Source organism: Bos mutus, chromosome 6 (assembly GCF_027580195.1).
Source record: "Bos mutus isolate GX-2022 chromosome 6, NWIPB_WYAK_1.1, whole genome shotgun sequence".
NCBI classification, from domain to species: domain Eukaryota; kingdom Metazoa; phylum Chordata; class Mammalia; order Artiodactyla; family Bovidae; genus Bos; species Bos mutus.
Window position 1 is genome coordinate 69,099,680 of NC_091622.1, and position 22,845 is coordinate 69,122,524.

At 41.9% G+C, this 22,845-nt stretch overlaps 1 protein-coding gene across 6 annotated transcripts in view; it reads right to left on the bottom strand.

The window, feature by feature from the left end:
- Positions 1-22,845, bottom strand: part of LNX1 (ligand of numb-protein X 1) — a 187,325-nt gene that overhangs the window by 127,777 nt on the left and 36,703 nt on the right. The window contains exon 2 of one of the 6 annotated variants that reach the window (XM_070372396.1): positions 10,156-10,508. The exons of 3 other annotated variants lie outside the window; for them this stretch is intronic. The gene's annotated coding sequence lies outside the window, so the exon portion shown is untranslated. Of the gene's footprint in view, positions 1-9,480; positions 10,106-10,155; positions 10,509-14,924; positions 15,021-22,845 lie in introns of those variants that run through there. 2 more of the 6 variants (XM_070372397.1, XM_070372395.1) reach the window with 2 other exon arrangements.

Genomic DNA, 22,845 nt, shown 5'->3' on the forward strand with positions numbered 1-22,845 from the left:
AGTCTCTATATTTTATTCCATTTAAAGTTCTTACAAAATCACAGCCATATTTCCCTGTGCTGTACAATATATCTTTTTTTCTTATTTATTTTATATATATACTGGTTTTTACCTCTTAGTCCCCTACACTTAGGGCTTCCTTGGTGGCTCAGATGATAAAGAATCCACTTGCAATGTAGGAGACCTGGGTTCCATCCCTAGGTTGGGAAGATCCCCTGGAGAAGGGAATGGCTACCCACTCCAGTATTCTGGCCTGGAGAATTCCATGGACAGAGGAGCCTGGGGGACTACAGTCCATGGGGTTGCAGAGAGTCGGACATGACTGGTTGGACACAACTGAGTGACTTTCACTTTTCCCCTACCCCGTCTTACCCCTCCCCTTTTCCCTCTCCCACTGGTCATCACTAGTCTGTTCATTTATCTTTTAGATTTCACATGTGATAACCTAGGATGTTTAAATACAAAAACAGTCACTTAATGAGCATGAAAAGGAACTGTGTGAAGATTGAATGCTTGGAAAATATCTGAGATTTATTCCTGAATGCTTTTCTGAATGTCATCCATTTGGATCCCAAGTGCTTCTTTGTTCAAATTTAATAAATGAGAGGTGACATTTCAAATTCATTAAAAAAAAATCCAAATATGATGCTTCTCAGAACTTTCAGAGTCAAGTTTTCAAACACTCCCCCACTCCCTGCCCCAGCAGTTCATCCCATGTTCAGGAGTTTGTGAAACTTCAGTCACTTCCTAGCTCGATGGTCTGGCAGCTAGAAGTCACACGGAGGTTACAGTTCACCGCAGACCTGCAATTAGGAGCAATTTACATGATTCAGATTGGAATGATAGTACAGTAATAAAGTGGCGTTGTCAGCTGATTAGAGCCAGGAAGGGGGAGTCAGGGTTATTTCTGTCCCAAGCGTGGTGTGTGACCCTGGGCAAGTCATTGTGTTGCCTCAGCTTTTCCAGCAGCAAAAGACAGGAACTCTACAACTCAGCCGGTGCAGCAGCAGCACCTGCGAGTATTGCGTCTGCCTCTTAAACCCTCTGGCATCTTTCGAAGGATTGTCAACAGCTTCTATCATTGCATTTTAATGTCATGTATTTCTATGGCCCCAGTCCAGCATCTCTTGACAGTTTATTCACTCTCTGGAATGTACTACCTGGGGAAAACGTGGGTTCTCCCTCCCAGATGGATGGCCTACTTGGCCAGAGAGCTAGACTCTATTTTTTCCCTGGAAGGAGAAAAAAATGTTGAAATTCTGATTTTTCCTCTTATTCTGTCTCCCTCTTCCCTCTCTCTCTGTTTTAAGTTAACTTTTACTGGAGTATAGTTGCTCTACAATGCTGTGTTCATTTCTACTCTACTCCCTCTTCTCTTGATACTGTTAATCCTTTGATTTCATACATTCTAACACTTTACCTCTTCAGAGGTTTTTGGATTGGTCTGGTGGGTTGGTGTTTTGACTGAGAGGGAGGGGTAGAGGAAGAAAAATAAATAGGAGGGGGAAGGGAGGAAGGTGTTGACTCCAGTCTCTAGTTCTCCACATTGACTGGGTGCTGCCAGTCATCCGATACCTTGTAAAACAACCAGGGAGGGAAGGAGGAAAAATTCTAGTCACAGGCCTGCAGGGCAGGCTCTGCATATTTCTCTTGCAATAGAGCTGGGTCCTCTCCCAAGCTGTCCCTGGCTGCTCTCACGAGCTGTCCCTGGCAGCTCTAGACCACCGTCCCCACCTGGGAACTGCCTGCACTTCGTAGAGAGCTGGAAGCTTAAAAAAAAAATTCCCCATTCACGTTTTCATCTAATAGAAACTATGGTAGGTGTGGCTACTCCTTTATTATTAACAACGATTATATAAAAAGAATAAGGCAGCAAAGTCTTTTATATATTTGCCGGTGTTTTAGGAATAAGTACTGGTCCACTGATTTGATACTCAACTAAGAAACACCTGCAAAACAGGGTTCTACGCTGGCTTGAGTGTCCCCCGAGACAGGAGGAGGGGCAGGGCCAGCCGCCAGCCTCATGAATCATCCAGGCCTGCCTACAGCTGCCTTCCATGTGTGACAATCACCTTTGAAGGCGGCAGGTCCCACCAGGTAGGGGGAAGCCACAAGGCTTCCCTGGTGGCTCAGAGGGTCAAGTATCTGCCTGCAATGCAGGAGAGCCGGGTTCAATCCCTGGGTTGGGAAGAAACCCTGGAAAAGGAAATGGCAATCCTATGGACAGAGGAGCCTGGTGGGCTACAGTCCATAGGGTCTCAAAGAATGGGTCATAACTGAGCAGCAAACACTTTCACAGAAAATATAGTAAAAGGAGGAGAAAGATTTCTGGGGAAAAGCATTTTCAGGAAGTGACAACAAGTCCTTGAGGTTAAGGGCTTCAGAGACACACAGCATTCTGCTCCTGTGGTTTGATGAATAAAAATTGAGAAAAGAAGTTCAACCAGGAGTACAGATCACGGTCAATAAAACAAAAAGAGTGGAGAAGTGTGCAAAAGACAAAGGAAAAATAGGTCATTTGACTTGGTGCTCTTGGATTTAGAATAATCTTTGAAGTTTCAAAAAAATCAGTGTGGGCTTCACTATTCCATTAGGGCTGTTGTGTTATTATGGAAATATGTCTCAAATACTGGTGAAAAGATATACATAATAAACATAAAAAACTACCATTGACTAAGTGCTTAGCTGGTGCTACTCACTGTTGTGAGCACTTTTTACAACGACACTGAGTTACGTACTATTTGTGTAGACAACTGGAAAGGCACAGAGATATTGAGTACATGCTAAAGGCCAGCACGGCCAACAAGTGACACGGCCAGAGCAGTTTCATCCACTGGGGAAAAATGTGGAAAGGGTTTGATTCATGTTCCCTGGCAACTTCCTGGGCACTAATCAAAGTTCTTACCCATCCTCTATTTAGAAGGAAGTGCCTTGTAGAAGTAGCCCTGGGAAGTATAGTTTCTGGGAAGGACTATCTCTAATTACAAAAGAATTGTTAATCTGGTTTATATATTGAGGATGAAGATGGATACGTTTATACACGTATTTGTGAGAAAACACACCAGGAAATCCATCATCCCTGAGTGCATCCTCAAAATCATACTTTGGGTTCTGTCAAACCAACCCCAAGAAGGGAAAGCCAGCTTGAGGGGCCCCTCCAGAGGGATCAGTTGTAACTCTCTATGACATCTTTTATGGTTATCTCTTTCTAAAACTTTAACGGTTTATCCCTTAAAAGCTGCAAATGTTATCAGAAGGGCCATAAGAGCCTAGAACTTTATATAATGGGATAATACGAGACGATGTAAAATTAAGTTCCAACGCAACCTCTACCAAGTTAGACAGTTTAGACCAGGTTTGGCAAGTACTAGACACACACTGCTCCTATACCATTCTCATCATTATTGCTAGAAGGCCTTCAGCTCAGAGGTAACCTAGGAATCTACAAGACAGAGGTCCAAGCACAGCAACAATTTCTATTCTTGATTTGATAGTAAGTGGGAGGATAACCAGGAAAGGATAAGATTGGTGTTGGCTGGTGTCATTAGGCAAGATTTCATGGAGAATGGAACATGAATTAGACCTTGAAGGATATAGGGAGATAGTTGAGAGGGGCAGACAAATCCAGGCAGGGGCCTTCCTTGGTGGCTCAGTGGTAAGGAATCCGCCTGCCAATGTGGGAGAAATGAGTTTGATCCCTGATCCAGGAGGATCCCACATGCCTTGGAGCAACTAAGACCATGTCTGCAGTAAGAGAAGCCACCACAGTGAGAAGCCCACGTACCACAGCTAAAGTGTCCCCTCCCTCTCTCTCAAACTGGAGATAAGCCTGTGCAGCAATGAAAACAAAGAAAAAAAAAAGCCAGTGCAGACAGCAGGTGGAGACAGGGGTGATCACAGCCTGTGAGTGCTGGGGAGGAAGGTGTGAGTGGAAACAAGGCAAAAGACAAGACAATAGAGTGTTCATCCTGCTGGGGTGAAGAGGAGCCATCCTCTGCTCGGTTTGCACGGGAAAGGTGGACCAGATGATAAAGAACCTCAAGGGCTGACTCTTCAGGTCTTCACATGACTTCTGGCTACTTGTTTCATGATGATTAAATAGCAAAAGGCAGAAAGAAAAAAAGGAATGGAGGAAGGGAGGAAGGGAGGGATGGAAGGGAAGAAGGAAGAGAGAAAGAAAGGAGGGAAAGAATGAAGGAAGGGAGGAGGGAAAGAGGGAAGAAGAAAGAGAAAAAAATTCAGCATCTTGGGCATGGGTCATTTATTCAGAGCAACAGTATTTTCAGAGTTGAGTTAAACTTCCACGATATGCCATTTCAGCTACTATGTGATCATCTTTCTCATTAGAAGCAAGCCTCCTTTGCAGCCAACATATCCTGTAAATTTTGTTCTTTGGAGAGACGGATGGAACGCATTAGAAAGCTCTCTGAACTCAAGGTTGGGCCTGTCCTAGTTAGGCAGCCAGCTCAATTGGGCTTTTTGATTAGTTTGAATTCTTTTATGTATCTTGACAGGGAAATCTATGGGGGAAAGGAGGTCTGTTTTTCAAAGCTCTTTCCTTCTAGATCACCACAATGAAGGTTGGCATTCTCAAGGATTCTTCCTGGCAGAAAACTATTGTAAGACATTCCTGGAAAAGAACTGTTGTTAAGACAGTACCTCAAGATTTGTTAGAATTACTTTGCCCCTGTTGGCTTCCTTTTTTTTTTTCATAGCATATTTGTAGGGTTGTCTAAGATGACTGACTGCCACAACAAAAATGAACAAATTCCATCTGGTTTTAATAAAATGCTATATACTTTAGCTGAAAGTACATAGCATTATGAGATGGAATTGCTATACACATTCCATCATGTTGGCCTCAGTTTCTTTTTTGAACTAGCTTCAGTTCAGTTCAGTCGCTGAGTCGTGTCCAACTCTTTGCGACCCCATGAATCGCAGCACGCCAGGCCTCCCGGTCCATCACCAACTCCCGGAGTTCACTCAAACTCACGTCCATCGAGTCAGTGATGCCATCCAGCCATCTCATCCTCTGTTTTCCCCTTTTCCTCCTGCCCCCAATCCCTCCCAGCATCAGAGTCTTTTCCAATGAGTCAACTCTTTGCATGAGGTGGCCAAAGTACTGGAATTTCAGCTTTAGCATCATTCCTTCCAAAGGACACCCAGGGCTGATCTCCTTCAGAATGGACTGGTTGGATCTCCTTGCAGTCCAAGGGACTCTCAAGAGTCTTCTCCAACACCACAGTTCAAAAGCATCAATTCTTTGGCGCTCAGCCTTCTTCACAGTCCAACTCTCACATCCATACATGACCACTGGAAAAACCATAGCTTTGAACTAGCTTAGCTCCAAATATTTCATTGGTTAATTACAATTACTTAGCATGATATGAGTAAACAGGACCCAGAAGGGCAATTACAGAAAATAATAGTAATAATCACAAATATCAGCTGATGGGATAAATGCCATCTGGTTCTGTGTATGTGGAAGAGATTGCATTTCTCTCACAAACTCACAGCCCATGTGTAGTCTGGTTTGCAGATGAGCTTCTAGGATACTGGATGGATTTACAGTTTGGGGGCAGACACTGCTCCAGGTTGTGTGCTTTGGAGGTAAGAGGGAGTACATTAGCCATTGGAGGTGGCACATATTTGGTGAAGATTTCCTCCATGGGCCTGCAGCCAGTGCATTCTTCTTTAGTAGGAAAAAAAAAAAAGACTTCATTGTTGCTCCTTCTATAAATGTTACAAGGCCTATATTCCACAACTGTAAATATCTGTGTTTATATGACTCCATTCTTGCATAAACCTGGTGGGTTATTTAATTTTTTTGCTGATGGTTGTTGATATTTTGAAGGTTGTTGTGTCTGTTTTTCTTGGTTCCATCACATTTGTGTGTTAGCTGCTCAGTCATGTTCAGCTCTTTGCAACTCCATGGACTGTAGACCACCAGGCTTCTCTGTCCATGGAATTTTCTAGGCAAGAATACTAGAGTGGGTTGCCATTCCCTTCTCCAGGGGATCTTCCCATATACCTATTAAAATCGACCCAATGTGTGTGTGTGTGTGTGTGTGTGTGTGTGTGTGTGTGTGTTACTCAATCATGTTGGACTCTTTGCAACTGCATGGACTGTAGCCTGCCAGGCTCCTCTGTTCATGGGGTTCTCCAGGCAACAACACTGGAGTGGGTTGCCATGCCCTCCTCCAGCGGATCTTCCTGACCCAGGGATTGAACCCAGGTAGCCTACGTTGCAGATAGATTCTTTACCATCTGAGCCATGAGGGAAGCCCAATTGACCCAATACCATACGTCAAAAGTGTAAAATGTTGCCTCTCCTTTTGAACTTTGACGTCATTCTAAAGGAGTCCATGTCCTTGTGGATGACCCCTCTACATCCTTGACCCCACCCACTCTAAGGACATTTACCTCTATTCCTCTGAAACTGCCTATTTTCAGGGCTGCCGCTTGCATTTTCTTATCATCCCAAAATCTTACATTTCAAAAAAATCTGAGAATGTTACTCTCTTCTATATTCTTTTAACTGTTCAGATTTTCCACTCCCCTATCAAATTTTGCTTTCCTCTCTGAATGGATTGTATTCCTGGTTCTTGACTTCTGGAGCTCACCGAAGAATACCTCTCTCTTCTGTTTTCACTTCAAGCTTGTCTGACCCAGATCCCACTTCCTTGCCTGTATCTTCAACTTCCAATGGCCTGGCGGAACCAGGGCTCCAGCCTTCTCTCTTCCTATAAGCATGAGGTTTGGAGCCACTGTATCCATACATCTGCAATGCCAGCCCCTCTAGTTGGTCTCTTCAGCAGTCCTGGTCCACCATGTCTCTTCTCTGCGGTCAGCCCACCTGCAGTCCATTTGCCTGGCCTGGCACACCAGGCTTTACATGACCCTGGGCCCTGCCTGCCTATCATACCTCAGCAACATCTCTATATCCTTTCCACCCTCAGAATACTGCCCGTGCCCCAGCCCCCATGCCCTAGTAACACTGTGTTAAAGGGGTCTGCTCTTGCCCCTCTGTCCACCCCAACATTTCCACAAGAAAGTGGTTTCCAAAGAAAACTCCAGCCATACATTGCCCTTCACTCACTCTGCCCCCTGCAAGTCCTTCAGTGAAAAAATAGGAAAGAACAACGGGCCAGCTCAGCTGCACTCCTCCCTTGGCTGTCTTGGAAGTTTTCCTCTGCCGCTCCATATGCTGAGTCTTCCCAGGGCAGGCTTCTATTTGAGAAGACATCATGCCCAGATCTGCCCGGGCTGGGTGCCTTCAAGCTCTTTTTACCTTGTTCCAGGTCTTGTTCTCCAACTTAGCTATTACCATTTGAAAGGTGATATTTTGGCCTCAGTAATTACTCTTCAATTTTTCTCTAATTATTCCAAACTCAGGTGGGAAAGGGAAGCACTATTTGTTGGGGTCCCTCTTAGATACCCAAGAAAACCTGAATGTGATTCCCATAACAACCAGAGTCTCTCACTGCTAGGCTCTTACTCATGCAACACCACCCTAACAATTCTTATTCATCTAGCATCACCTGCATTGATGTGGTGCACTTTTAAATGTTCTCTTACAGGATCCTGGAAGAAACCCCAGGAGCTAACTCTACTTAACAGGTGAGGAGACTGAGTCTGTTAGAGGTAAAGTAACTTGTCCAAATTGCCCAGTGGGTCACAGGCAGACCTGACACTCAGGTATTTCTCCTCCCTCAGTTTGGGAAACTCCTACTCCATCTTCAGGGCTCAGCATAAGTGCCACCTCCTTTATAGAACCTCTCCTCACTTTCCCGAGCAGACATCCACACCTGCGCTGTGCTCACTGCATGCCCTACTCAGGCAGTTATTATCCTGATTACAATTTTTAAAATTATATAATATTATTTTATAATTTTATATATTTATATAATATTTAAAATTATCTTCTCTCTAGATAGTCAGCTAGGGAACATGACTTCTCATAGACCTGCAGGACTTGGCCCAGTGTCTGGAAGGAACACAGCCCGGTGCCTTCAACAGACATTAGTCAAAAGAACTAAAGGTGAGTGTAAAGCAAGTGGGTGAATGAGGGAATCCTCATTGTTAGGTCACCTCTGGGAGGATCCCTTCCTTTTCCTAGAAGTCTAAGTCTATGGACTTTAGAAAGGAGACTACCTTTATTACACATAATTTTCACAGTAATGCCACCACCTAGACCTCCATGATTCATTCATTCAGATATTCAAAAAACACATTAAACTGTTGATGTCTAGTCACTGTCAAGGATGAGAAGAATCTCAGTTTTCAGGAACTCCTCATCCATGAAGAAGCAGAGTTAAAGACAGAGGATTAAAGCCCAAGGTGGAGACTGCCAGGTATTCAGACAGTTATAGGAAAGAGGAAGGGTGGCTTGTTTCTTCTCATTTAAAAGATTTAAGTTGTTAAAAACTTCTGCCCAAGTTCGCCCCACTGGTAATGACAGAGCTTACACTGGGGTGCAGGTCCATTTTAGCGCCCGTGACCTTCCCAGGCCCACATGGCGTTGCCCTGGCCCTTTGCCAAAAGGGGGCCCGTGAGAACAGGGACCCATCGTGCCTCTAGGTTCGCTTCAGAGAACCTGAGTCTTCCTGGTGGTGGTGGTTTAGTCACATGGTCATGTCCTGCTCTTCTGACCCCATGGACAGTAGCCTGCCAGGCACCTCGGTCCATGGGATTTTCCAGGCAAGAATACTGGAGTGGGTTGCCATTTCCTTCTCCAGGGGATCCTCTTACACCTTAATGACTTTCACAAATGTAGATGTGGCTTATCTTGAGTGGGTAGAAAAACTGTGCCTCAAATGTGGTCTTGGAGTTTCATGCTCACAGTCAGGATTGGCTGGTACCTTGGGAAGAACTTAAAAAGACCTGTGCTCTCATGTGACAGTAACATCTGTAGCTATTTAGATGAAATTTCTTTCAAGTGGAATTGACAATGTTGGCAAACCTTTATTAAAGATCCCCACCTTAAACTTCATAAGCTTTCAGTGTTGCATAATTTAAGCCCCACTTAATTCTACTTTCTGTATATTCAGTCCTCAGTGAATAAGACCAAATGACCATTTTCTTCACAAAACCTCCTTATACTTGCTGTCTTTTATGTTGTCTAATAGAGTGCTCTGTCCAGGCCTGAGAGCCCAACTTCTTCAAACTTCTTCCTGATAAAGTTAAAATGTCACAATAACTAATAATGTACAGTGACTCATAGATACACACCCAAAATGGCCCAATAAGAGATGGCGTGGAAAAGACAAAAACAAGAGGCAAAACATGCTGCTGGTCCCTTTGGGTGTTATAAGCATAGAAGAAGCCAATGTCTAGATGGAGAAGTGTTTTCCTTCCCAGTGAAATTTTGCTTCCATCCAAGAGAGGGCAGGTCCTCAAAAACAGGGTTCACTGCCAAGAATCCAGTCCTTCAGTTCTCCAAAGTCAAATATAAGAAAGAATATCTTGAAAACTACTCACCATTAATGGAGAGACAGCTGTTAACCTTCCAACAGAATCTCAGCAAGGGGCAATTCATTTGGCTTTTCTCAAATCACAAGCAGGTGAAGATTTTCCTTCTCAACTTGGACAATGAACCTGGATGACTGCCTCTCTCTTCAGCCCTTCTTAGAGATGAATTTCCCTGGGCACCTGCCGCTAAGCCATGATGAGGGGTCTGGAGTAAGTAAGGGCACTTCCTTGTGGCCGTAAAGCCACAACAAGGTGGAGCCATGGACACAGGCTCGGGTGACGTGGACAAAGGCATTTCCATGGCCAGTCCTGGTACCTCTGGCCCTAGGAGCTGCTGCTCCTCCCAAGGCCAGCATAGAAACTGCACTTCCAGTTGAAGTTTAGATGATCACAGAGTACTGAATAGTTTCCCCTCCTACAAGTCATGAGAATGTAGAGTTGTTATCACTGTGGACTTATCCTCGAGTCCTCCACCCCTGGATGGCTCATCTAATCCTGCACTGGAAATGCTGAACTCAACTGCAACCAAGTGCCAAAGTACAGGTGAGACAGCAGGAACTCATTCTCTCTAGGGTATGAGAATGTCTGAAACATGCCTCTACTTAATTTTCAAATCCATTCATCTTAATTCCATGAATATTTATAGAGAGTAAAGAGCTAGAAGGGGTTTGATTTAGGTCATACCTGAATGGTCTAGTGGTTTTCCCTATTTTCTTCAATTTCAGTCTGAATTTGGCAATAAAGAGTTCATGATCTGAGCCACAGTTAGCTTCCTGGTCTTGTTTTTGTTGACTGTATAGAGCTTCTCCATCTTTGGCTGCAAAGAATATAATCAATCTGATTTCAGTGTTGACCATCTGGTGATGTCCATATGTAGAGTCTTCTCTTGTGTTGTTGGAAGAGGGTATTTGCTATGACCAGCACATTTTCTTGGCAAAACTCTATTAGTCTTTGCCCTGCTTCATTTCATATTCAAAGGCCAAATTTGTCTGTTACTCCAGGTGTTTCTTGACTTCCTACTTTTGCATTCCAGTCCCCTATAATGAAAAGGACATCTTTTTTGGGTGTTAGCTCTAAAAGGTCTTATAGGTCTTCATAGAACCGTTCAACTGGGTTCAACCATTCAAATGGGCCTTAGAAAGCATCACTACGAACAAAGCTAGTGGAAGTGATGGAATTCCAGTTGAGCTATTTCAAATCCTGAAAGATGATGCTGTGAAAGTGCTGCACTCAATATGCCAGCAAATTTGGAAAACTCAGCAGTGGCCACAGGACTGGAAAAGGTCAGTTTTCATGCCAATCCCAAAGAAAGGCAATGCTAAAGAATGCTCAAACTACTGCACAATTGCACTCATCTCACACGCTAGAAAAGTAATGCTCAAAATTCTCCAAGCCAGGCTTCAGCAATATGTGAACCGTGAACTTCCAGTTGTTCAAGCTGGTTTTAGAAAAGGCAGAGGAACCAGAGATCAAATTGCCAACATCCGCTGGAACATAGAAAAAGCAAGACAGTTCCAGAAAAACATCTATTTCTGCTTTATTGACTATGCCAAAGTCTTTGACTGTGTGGATCACAATAAACTGGAAAATTCTGAAAGAGATGGGAATACCAGACCACCTGACCTGCCTCCTGAGAAATCTGTATGCAGGTCAAGAAGCAACAGTAAGACCTGGACATGGAACAACAGACTGGTTCCAAATAGGGAAAGGAGTTCGTCAAGGCTGTATATTGTCATCCTGCTTATTTAATTTCTATGCAGAGTATGTCATGAGAAATGCTGGGCTGGAAGAAACACAAGCTGGAATCAAGGTTGCCAGGAGAAATATCAATAACCTCAGATATGCAGATGACATCACCCTTATGGTAGAAAGTGAAGAGGAACTAAAAAGCCTTTTGATGAAGGTGAAAGAGGAGAGTGAAAAAGTTGGCTTAAAACTCAACATTCAGAAAATGAAGATCATGGCATCCGGTCCCATCACTTCGTGGGAAATAGATGGGGAAACAGTGGAAACAGTGTCAGACTTTATTTTTTTGGGCTCCAAAATTAGTGCAGATGGTGACTGCAGCCATGAAATTAAAAGACGCTTAGTCCTTAGAAGGAAAGTTATGACCAACCTAGATAGCATATTCAAAAGCAGAGACATTACTTTGCCAACAAAGGTCCGTCTAGTCAAGGCTATGGTTTTTCCAGTGGTCATGTATGGATGTGAGAGTTGAACTGTGAAGAAAACAGCATCAAAGAATTGATGCTTTTGAACTGTGGTGTTGGAGAAGACTCTTGAGAGTCCCTTGGACTGCAAGGAGATCCAACCAGTCCATTCTGAAGGAGATCAACCCTGGGATTTCTTTGGAAGGAATGATGCTAAAGCTGAAACTCCAGTACTTTGGCCACCTCATGTGAAGAGCTGACTCATTGCAAAAGACCCTGATGCTGGGAGGGATTGGGGGCAGGAGGAGAAGGGGACGACAGAGCATGAGATGGCTGGATGGCATCACCAACTAGATGGACGTGAGTCTGAGTGAACTCCGGGAGTTGGCGATGGGCAAGGAGGCCTGGCGTACTGCGATTCATGGGGTCGCAAAGAGTCGGACACGACTGAGCGGCTGAACTGAACTGAACTGAAGAGCTAGAAGCAGTGATCCAGAGGCCCTGGGTCACTAAGTTCCCCATTTGCCCTGTTGTAATTTGAGGCTTTGTCAATATCAGTACTGGCTATTAGCCTAGGGTGGCTAGACTGGTCCTTCCAGCTCATCCTGTCCCCCTGAAGCAGCATGGTTCACGTGTCAAGGGAGAGGCTGCCCTTCCAATCCTTTCTCCCATTTTCTCTGAGTTGCCCCAGAGGCTGACTGAAAGCATGTCTTTGGCAAGTCCTTCCACAGGTGTATTCCCACCTCCGTGTTGGGTGACTCTCATTAAAGTGTCTCCCCAGGGTGGCCAGTCCTTCTCAGTGATTTGGTGCACCACCCATCCATAAACTCACAGCTGTGATTTTGGAGTGTGTGTGGCAGCAAGCCAGGTGGACCTCAGGATGCTTATTCTTCAATATCATGTTGCTGTAGGGTTTTGGCAGAGGGGGCAGCAGTTATGTTGGGCATGTCCTGTCCTCATCTCTGCCACAAGAGAACACTGCACACACTAACTCCTATGAACTTGACGTTGGAAAAAGATCTGTGACTCTTTGGTCTATCCTCTACTTAAGGTAGCATCTTCTCCAGAATAAACGAACCAGGAACCACATGCCAGAGTTCACCAAGAGGTCTGTTCCAAGTTTCAGTCTTTTCTAAACTGATTGCTATTATTTCTCCCTGCCCTGCTCCACCAGTCCCTCTCCTACAAATCTTCCTGTTCGAATACTACCTACTCTCTTCACTCCTGCTTAAACGGCTGACTGTTATCCTCCCCTGGAAGCGATCATATGAGATTTCATAAAAAAACAAAAGTAGATCCTCATTGGGAAGCTGTAGAATTCTGCTGGTGTGATGGGGAGAGGAACAGAGTAAGAAACAGCAATCAGGGTCTGTTAATGCACATGCCCAAAGAAATGGAGAGGAAGTTACCCTCCATAGTGATACAGGGATGGTTTCAAATATAACAAACTACTCTGTTGTCTGTGACTGTGATACCACCATTAGGAGTTAGTCTGGGTCTTGTGAGAAACAGATGCCAGGATGAGGCTAAGCACACAAGGATTTAATTAGGGAAGATACCTGTACGAGGGATGATGGGACAGGAGCCGAGAAAGTTTGGGAAAGCACGTGGAGGAGCTTAATGATATCTTTTTTGAATAGATGGATAGATGAATGAATGAACAAAGTATTGGGTTGGCCAAAATGTTTTTCCATAAAATTTTTTGGCCAGTTAAATATAGTTGGGAAAGGGAAGGAGAAAGAAGCATCTGGGTATAAAATGATATGAATTAGCAGAGTTGTTATTAAGTTGTAGGCAGGGTAGGTATTCAGCTGGTGTCCACTATGGGGCTGTAGTGGGTCCTTACTCCTAACATCTCTAATGATTGGTCAGATCTATCCAGATTGGTTGATGCCTCTGCTGTACTGATTACTAAATATTTTGAAAATCAACCCAATTATACGGACAATCATATTTGCCTAGAATATTTGGCAATGTTTTCACAAATGGAAAGTAATTTATTTCTGATGGCCATTCACTGCAACATGGGGCCTCCACACGTATTAACAATTCTCACAGATGGTGGTAGTGCTGAAGTCAGGGGAGCTGCTCAAATCCATTTCTTGTTCTATGAATTTGGTGGAGGGCAATTTATCACTTGAGGCTATGTCCATTCCAAGTTTCTGATGAGCTGCTGATTTTTGCTGTACTCTCCCTAGGAAAGAATTTATATTACTTTTCCCTTACCCTCCCACTAAAAATATACCAGCAACTACTGCTGGTGGACTTCTCTGTTCTCTTATCATAAGCCCAGGACATCCTCCTTAAACTGAAGAGTGTTTGAAGAAAAAATAAATGGAGACCAAATGATATGTGACCTGTTATTAAAGTTTTTATACTCACAACATACTGAAGTAATGGGGGTATTTGGGGGCAAACTGATAAACTGTCTAGACTTAAGCAGAACTAGCAGAGCCCACGTGGATGTAGGAGCTGGAGAGAGGGAGACGTAAGACAAAGGAACCCAGGACCCTCAGAGATTGTACCAAGGACTCTGAACTCTCGTAGGAGGTGGTACTGGGGTTCAGGCCAAGTTTAACTAGAGCTCCAAATGGCATGTGAGCATACTTCATATCCGAGGTGTACTTAGGCTAGCTGGATTTGTTATTTCTTACACCAGAAATGAATTATAAATATCAGTCCAAAGGCAGAGACAGACTAATTTTTCTTTCATTTAATTCCTCGAGACTGAAAATCTGTGTTCATGTCTGGAATGGGCCTGAACCGCTTGGGTGGGAAATAGCAGGTCATGGGTTACTTCTTCCAAGAAAAGAGAGATGCACAAGCAGGAAACTTGAAAAGATGATGCTTTGGAGGTATAGAATTCTGAGGGAAGTAACATGTTTTCTTCCATGCATTTAAACTCCCCTTCCAGGGTAATGGAGTGGTGCATTTTCTGACATAGGGCACAAGCTCTCTTTCTCTCAGAGTTCTAATCATTGCTTCTCTCCTGCATGGTAATGGCTGCACCCACACCCCCTGGGCTTCCAGGTGGAGTTAGTGGCAAAGAATCTGCCTGCCAATGCAGGAGATGCAAGATTCGTGTGTTTGATCCCTGGGTTGGCAAGATCTCCTGGAGAAGGGAACAACAACCCACTCCAGTGTTCTTGCCTGGAGAATCCCCATGGACAGAAGAGCCTGGGGGGCTACAGTCCATGGGGTTGCAAAGAGTCGGACACGACTGAGCACTACTACAATACGACTCTACAGCCCTTGAAAAGCATACTGTCTCTAGCTCGGAGTCTGCCCTGGCCTTCTGCTTACCTTTGGAAATGGCCCCTGTTGGTAAGCTGTTTTCAATGATTAGATTTGACAATGGTGGAGTAGAAGGTAGGAGAAAGCCTTCCTCATGGTTCAGGTCTATGGAAGGAAGATAAGAAAGATCAGACTTCTCATGAGAAAGGAATAAAGCTTAAGGCTGCAGAGGAATATCTTTAAAATGCTAGAAGGGGAAAATTGTCAATCCCAAATTCTATACAAATATGAAGGGAAATTGAGACTTTTCAGAAAAACAAAGACCTAGGTCATTCATTATTAACAGACATGAACTATAAGAAATTTTAAAGGGATTTCTTTAGGCAGAAGGAATATGATATGAGACAAAACTTGGACTTACACAAAAAATGAAGGACACTGGAAATTGTAAGAATGAACTGACTACAGAACTCAGTACACTTTAATGTCATTTTGGGAACACACCTGTAATCCAATCTGATTACACAGGCTACTTAATTTGCCTGAACTGCTCTGAAGGAAATCCAGCATTCTAAAGCATAAGGAGAATGGTTATTTATGTATGATTTGGGAGAAAAGGCAACCTAATTAAGGAAGAATGAGACTGAGACTAAGTTTATTAAAGGGCAAAGAAATTTTAAATTGTGCATCAAATGTAAAAAATAAGTAATAGAGATAAGAAAAAATTCAAGGAAGTAAAATGAAAATCTAAAGAAGAAAAAAAGGATTACGTTTTAAAATCTATCACTTTAATAATTTGAAATTTAAAATAGAATCAGAACGATGTTTTGGTAAGGACTTCCCTCATAGCTCAGTTGGTAAAGAATCTGCCTGCAGTGCAGGATACCCTGGTTTGATTCCTGAGTCGGGAAGATCCCCTGGAGAAGGGATAGGTTACCCACTCCTGTATTCTGGCCTGGAGAATTCCATGGACAGTCCATGGGGTGACAAAGAGTTGGACATGACTGAGTGACTTTCACTTTCACTTACAATGTTTTGATACAGAGCCATCCTTAAAAACACCAAAAACTTAAATAAACCCAATATATATCTCTTTGGACTGTATTGGGCAATTCTGTAGAAAAGAAGAAATAAGGACATATATGAACTGACATATATGAATTCTTTTTGTTTACAAAATTAATTATATAGCATTTGGTATGTGCTAATTTCTATTCTAAGTACTTAAGAATATTAAATAATTTAATTCTCTCAAATACCCTATGAGGTAAATACCATTATTATTTATGTCTTACAAACACAGTCAAGGTCATATGGTAAGTTCGAGATTGAAAGTAGACATTTTCCTCTATTCTTTGCTTTTAATCTATGTGCCATACTGCTTCCACACACAATAACTGGAGAATACCCTACATTTCAAATATAGATAATTTTCATTACTTTTTATGTGTCTATAGAACATTTATAAAGACTGATCATATAGCTGGCAAAAAAAAAAAGCTTCAGAAATTCAAAAAACAAAGATTTTATAGGTCACATTATCTGATCCTAATTCAATTAGTAAAAAAAAAAATTATCAAAAGATGGCCAAAAATTGTCTTCTTGAAAATGAAAAAATAGTTAGAAAACAATTGACTTGAAGAAATCAAAAGGGAAATTACTGACCTTCTTTCACTAGGAAGGCCTTTTGACTGTACAATTTTTCTACTTTAATTTCATAGAGTTGTAGAAATTTTACAGTCAAAAGGCCTTCCTTGTGAAAGAATAAAGATGAGAAGTAAAGCAACTAAGTCTACATTCTAAGAAATTAGAAAAATAACAATAAAGAATGATTAATAAACTTTGGCCACCTCATGCAAAGAGTTGACTCATTGGAAAAGACTCTGATGCTGGGAGGGATTGGGGGCAGGAGGAGAAGGGGACGACAGAAGATGAGATGGCTGGATGGCATCACTGACTCGATGGACGTGAGTCTGAGTGAACTCCAGGAGTTGGTGATGGACAGGGAGGCCTGGCGTGCTGCAATTCATGGGGTCACAAAGAGTTGGACACAACTGAGCGATTGAATTGAACTGAACTGAACTGAATAAAGGTAAAATCTTAATAGGAGAAAAGTAATAAAGTATATAAATAAATTTAAAATCTTATTATATTAAAATTCTATCCACTTGATAAACAATCTAATTTTTTAAAAGGAAAAAAAGCAAAATTATAAAAGATCAGAAAGTAGAAAGATCAAATATTAAAATGACCAAGAGTATTAAAAGAGAATATAATTTAAAACTTTATGGCAACAAATTTGAAAACTGGAGAAAAATTGGGAAAGAAGAGGAAAAATTATCTATTTTTGCAGATGATATGATTGTAAAGTTAGAAAACCCAAAGGAATCTGGTAAAAATCTCCTAGATTTAAGGAGAGAATTTTGTAAAGTAGACGGATCCAAAAATATGCAAAAAACAAAAATCATTAACTTTTCTCTAGTAATAAAATAGGAATGGAAAAAAACATTCCAAGTCAACCCCTATGGAATACTTAGATACAACAAAAAAAAGGAAATAACAAAATCATACTAAAATATGTATGTAAAAGGAGAAATGGACAGACATGCCATATTTTTGGATGAGAAGACTCAATGCCATAAAAATATTCCCTCAAATTGTGTATGTATTTCACTAACACTCACAGCAAGGTGGGTATTTTGGTTTGTTAGGCTTTGGCAATTAAATAAGATGATTTTATCGTTTCTAGAAAAAAAAATGAAATACTGAAGAAAAGGTAGGTAATTTTAGAAAAGTAAGCATGGGGACGGAGACGTCCTCACCAGTTACCAGAACTCTCTAGCAGGCGTTGTATTCAGATAGGTACCTTATTTGATCCCAATTTTATTGTATATCTAAAGGTACAAATAGACGAGTAAAATGCACCAGTAAAAATAGAAAGGTAAAGCAAAGCTCTTGCAAGAAGAATCTAGATTATATGTACTACATTGTGCAGGAAAAGTTTCCTGATCCAAACTGAGAAGTCAAATGCTATGAGAGAAAAGGCAGGCATATTTAACTCTGAAATTATAACTTCAAGGCAAAGCTATTGTAAAAATATCATCAACCATGGTAGGTTTGCAGAAATACATATTGTGTAGATAGTTTATTTCACTTGTATAATATACAAATATTTACTGTAATTTGACAAGAGGAATGAGAACAAACAAGTAGGAAAATGGGCATAGCATATGAATGGGCAACTCGTTGAAAAGCAAATCCAATGGCTAAGAAACACGGAAAGATGTTCAAGTTCACCCAAAGTGAGGGGAATGCAAATCAATGATGAGATGACTTCCCTGGCGTCTCAGATGATAAAGCGTCTGTCTACAATGCGGGAGACCTGGGTTCAATCCCTGGGTCAGGAAGACCCCCTGGAGAAGGAAATGGCAATCCACTTCAGTACTATTGCCTGGAAAATCCCATGGACAGAGGAGCCTGGTAGGCTACAGTCCATGGGGTCGCAAAGAGTCGGACATGACTGAGCAACTTCACTTTCACTTACCATTTTGTACCTACCAGATTTTCTAAAACTTAAAAGATCTGAAGCACTTCTTGCTGGCAGGGTTGTAGGAAAGAGATCACTTTCATAGTCAGAATGAGAAATGCTATAGCCTCTTGGGGAAGCGGTATCGCAATACCTACTAAAATTTAAAATACACATACTTTACAGGCCAGCAATATTCTTCCTGGGAAACACTCCCAATAGATGTAGTTGCTAGAACCTAAGGATTTATATAAGTGTTTTTTTGGAAGGGGAGGATTGTTTTAGTTCTTTTTTGCAAATTGTCTCTGAAAGCTACAATGTTTCTGGCAATAGGAGAGTGATTGAATAAACTGTGGTTGAACAACAGGGCTATCAAAAAGAAGGACAGAGTTCTGCTAGTTGACAGGAAGTTTCAGAAAGTATTATTGACTGAATAAAGCACAATGCAGGAAAAATAAGGGTAATATTTTTCTGTTTTTGTCAAACAATTATCAAAAGTGCATGTGTGTGTAGGCATACATTTTATATGACTATACAGTCATCAGTGAAACTAGGAAAGATACATATTAGATTATTAATATCGGTTATCTGTGTAGGTGGGTGGGTTGGGAATTGATATATACGCATGTAAGAGAAGAGGAAGCACCAAGTCTATAAAAAGGAAAACAAGCAAAAAGACCACCCACACAACCACACACCTATGTTTAAACTGATCTCATACATGCATTTGTGAAAATACATGAGTCTGTACTGTTCAGACATAAAGACCTCAGCCAGCCAGTTTGAAGGATTCTGTCTCCCTTAAAACTTCTTCCTTTCTAGAAACACTGGTTGCTCCATTTGTATCCCTGCACCGACACATTCCTCAGGAAAGAATTTCTGCTTCTGGGATTCCCATTCTTAATCCAAAGACTTATGAAATGCACCCCACTCTAGTATTCTTGCCTGGAAAATCCCATGGACAATGGAGCCTGATGGGCTACAGTCCATGGCATCACAGAGAGTCAGACATGACTGAGCAACTAACACACCCCTCTCGGCACAGTGTCTCATCTCAGAAACAGCACTCAGAAAGGCTCCAACATCCTTCTGGAAATGCATATCCTTCGGGGTTTCTACTTCTGTTGCTTTTTGTCTGTACTTCCTTCTGTGAAGTGACTCCTAGGTTAACCTTTGTAACTAAAGCAAATACACGATTTGGGGCTACTTCTCTAGGAGTGTCAGACCATGGTTCTCTCCTCACAACAGAGAAGCAGAAGGTGAGGGTTCTGGAAAATGACCAGTTGTTCTTTAGATCATAAGTCCAAGAACTTTAAAGATTGTCTAAATTGTGAACTTCTTCAGCATCAAATATGAGGTAAAATACCAGAAGCCAAGAAAACGAACTGGAGCTACTATTAGTCAGCCTACGCTGTTGACTGCCCCCTGGGTGTGTACAGAACGTTTACTAGTTTTACATTCCGTGCTCCCATCTGTCCGCCTCCCTCCGCCTCCTCGTGGTGGAGCAATTTCCTTCACTTCAAAGGAAGCTCCAGGTGCAGGGAGGACCCCAGGCTGTGGCCCCGCCTCCGAATCTGGCTCCTCTTCTTAATGAAACATGTCCTCTCTTCATCTTATCCCAAGTTGACTTCTGGAGCTATTCCTCAATGCATTCATCTGCTTTTGAACTCTCAGAGTGAGGAAGAAGTGTAGTTTTCTTTTTTCCTCAAGTCATTGACCCTAACTTTGTCATGACATTTCAAACTGATGAACTGCAGAAACAGGAGGGATAATTACACATGCCACTGAAGAGAACATGACACAAGTTAAAGAGAGGTGAATGGGCTGTGGGAGGTTAGTCTTAGGCCTTTAACTTTTGGGGTGGTTTGTTATGCAGCAGTTAACTGATGCTGTGTCCAACCCCTTTGCAATATGATATGCTTCTCCCAATGAGAATTAGGGACCATGTCCCCACCCCCGTGAATCAACCTGCCCAGGTCTCAGGATGTTGTGGGAGTTCCAGAGCCTAGGCACTGAGGGGCTTGGCAGCCTCCACTCTTACCCTCCTGGGACCCTGAGATGGCCATGCTGTTAAGCTCAGGCAAGTCTACTGGTGAATGAGAGGCCTTTGGAAGAGAACAGAGGCTCTCACCAATGGGCAGCACCAACTCCCTGATGTGGGAGTCAGGCCATCTCAGGCCTGGAAGCTGAAGGCAGGCTCGCGAGTGATCTCAGGCAAAATCCAGAGTGGGAGAGCTCAGCCAACTCCCAGAATTATGAGAAATAACAGAGGATTGTTGGTTTAGTCACTGAGTTTGAAGCAGTTTATCGTAACAGCAATAGTGATGAAGATAGACGCTTGGATATTTTAACTGAGTGTCTATCTTTTCTTTCTCTTTTTCTAGTGTTCTGTGTATAATGGGGCTCCTTTTAAATATTTTTCCTTAGAAATGTTGGAAAATACATTCTCTTCATGGATACAAATAACTCCTAAGTACCGTGCATTTAAAAGTTCCTTAGAGACAGAAGGTTCTAAAGGCAGGCAGTACGTCTTACGTGTCTGCTCTTCAGTATCCCATACCCAGAACAGCACCATATGACCCATGGATGGTCAGCATTTGTTGACCAAATTAAGTGTCTCGTGAGACACCTGCTGCCGCTTTCATCTCATTTTCTTAGTGTTTACATGTGTCACTGAACAAATGGTGACTTGCGGGTAATTTGGCTTACCTGGACAGCCCGGCAGATGATCCCTTGTCACTTCACTTTTCCACATAGAAAGTTCTCACAGTTGCCAGTCTGGAAGAAGTGAGCCCGTCTCCACTTGGTGGAGGAACTGATGTCATTGGACAAGACTGTTCTGACTATGGGCTTCCCTGGGAGCTTAGGTGGTAAAGAATCTGCCTGTAATGCAGGAGACCCAGGTTCAATCCCTGGTTGAGGAAGATCCCTTGGAGAAGGAAATGGCAATCCACTCCAGTATTCTTGCCTGGGAAATCCTATGGATAGAGGAGCCTGGTGGGCTTATGGTCCATGGGGTCACAAAGGGTTGGACATGACTCTGACTATAGTTACTGGTGGCAGGAGCAGCAGCTAAAGTTTACTGGCACTTATCAATATATCAGTCATCACACTATTCACTTTACATAAATTAGCTAATTGAGTCAATTAGTTAATTATTATTTCCATAAGGCAACTGAGGCACAGATGCACTTATCTGCTCAAGCTAGCACAGTTACATGGTAAAGTCTTAGCTTTCCTGCTTTTAGCAAACATTCTGGCTTTTTGTAGCTAAAATGGTTACAGCAGAAAGGTTTAAACTAAAGAATATTAAACACAGTAATTTATAAAAGTTATCTAACAAGAAATAACCTATGACAATCCCCAAAGTTTTAAGTATCACTGTACTTCTCATTAGTCAAGAACAAGTATTACTGACGGCATTACTGCAGTTGTACACACAAAGTTTTAAAACATATAAACTAATACAAAAAATAGCATTATATGAGAACTTGGCTTTAAGGGTATTTACACTATTTTGAAGTGACCAGCCTTATAAAATGAAATGACCAGAGAATAAGACAAGATACAATTTAAAAAAGAGCAAAGCATTTCTGAGACCTCACCTCTTGTAGGGAAGAATCTGAGTCATATTTCAAAGCTCCCTGTTTCCTTGAAGCAAAACCACAGCTTTCATGTTTGGATGTTACAGCACTAAAAGATGGCTCAATAGGCCAGACTAACCTGTGTTAGCAACTAGAATAATCTCCAGAAAAGAAAATTTACTTTGGGATTTAAGATGATCAAAACTGATTACTTTTCAAGAGGCTTAGAAACCCAAAGCTGTAAACACAGCTGGGGAAATACTTGAATGTGGGTCCATAAAAACTCCAGTGAATAATCCATCCTTCTGCCTCATGACGTGGACACTACACCACATACATGAGCCTATGGGGAAGCAGTAAATATTTTTATACAACCTTGTTTGTGAAGAGAGGAGAAAAATGTATAGACATGCCCACCCACATCTTTGATGTGTGTTAATATCTTTCTTGTTTTATTGAAGTAAAGGCTAAAGGATTACATTCAGCCCAGCAAGTAAACTGTAGCACGGGAATATTATAACCAAACTTATAAAAATTGGATTTATCTTCTCAAAATTTAGAGTGCCAATAGGATTATTTTTATTGGATGAAAAATCACTGTTTTACTATTTTTTGACCAAAAGTTAATAGAACTGGGGCCAGTTTTCTCTATATAGGATAATTTGAACCTTTCTGTCCCCAGGAGGATAAACATCTATTAGTATATATTAACAATGAATATCTCTGGTAGTATGATTAGGAGTGTTGGCTATTTACTTCTCTTTGATTTTTGTTGTTTTTTAAATTTTTCAAAAGAGCATATATTGTTGTTTTCAAAAGAGCATTTATAATAAAAATTACAATTTTTAAAAGCAATTAACCTACTTAACTTACTGATAGA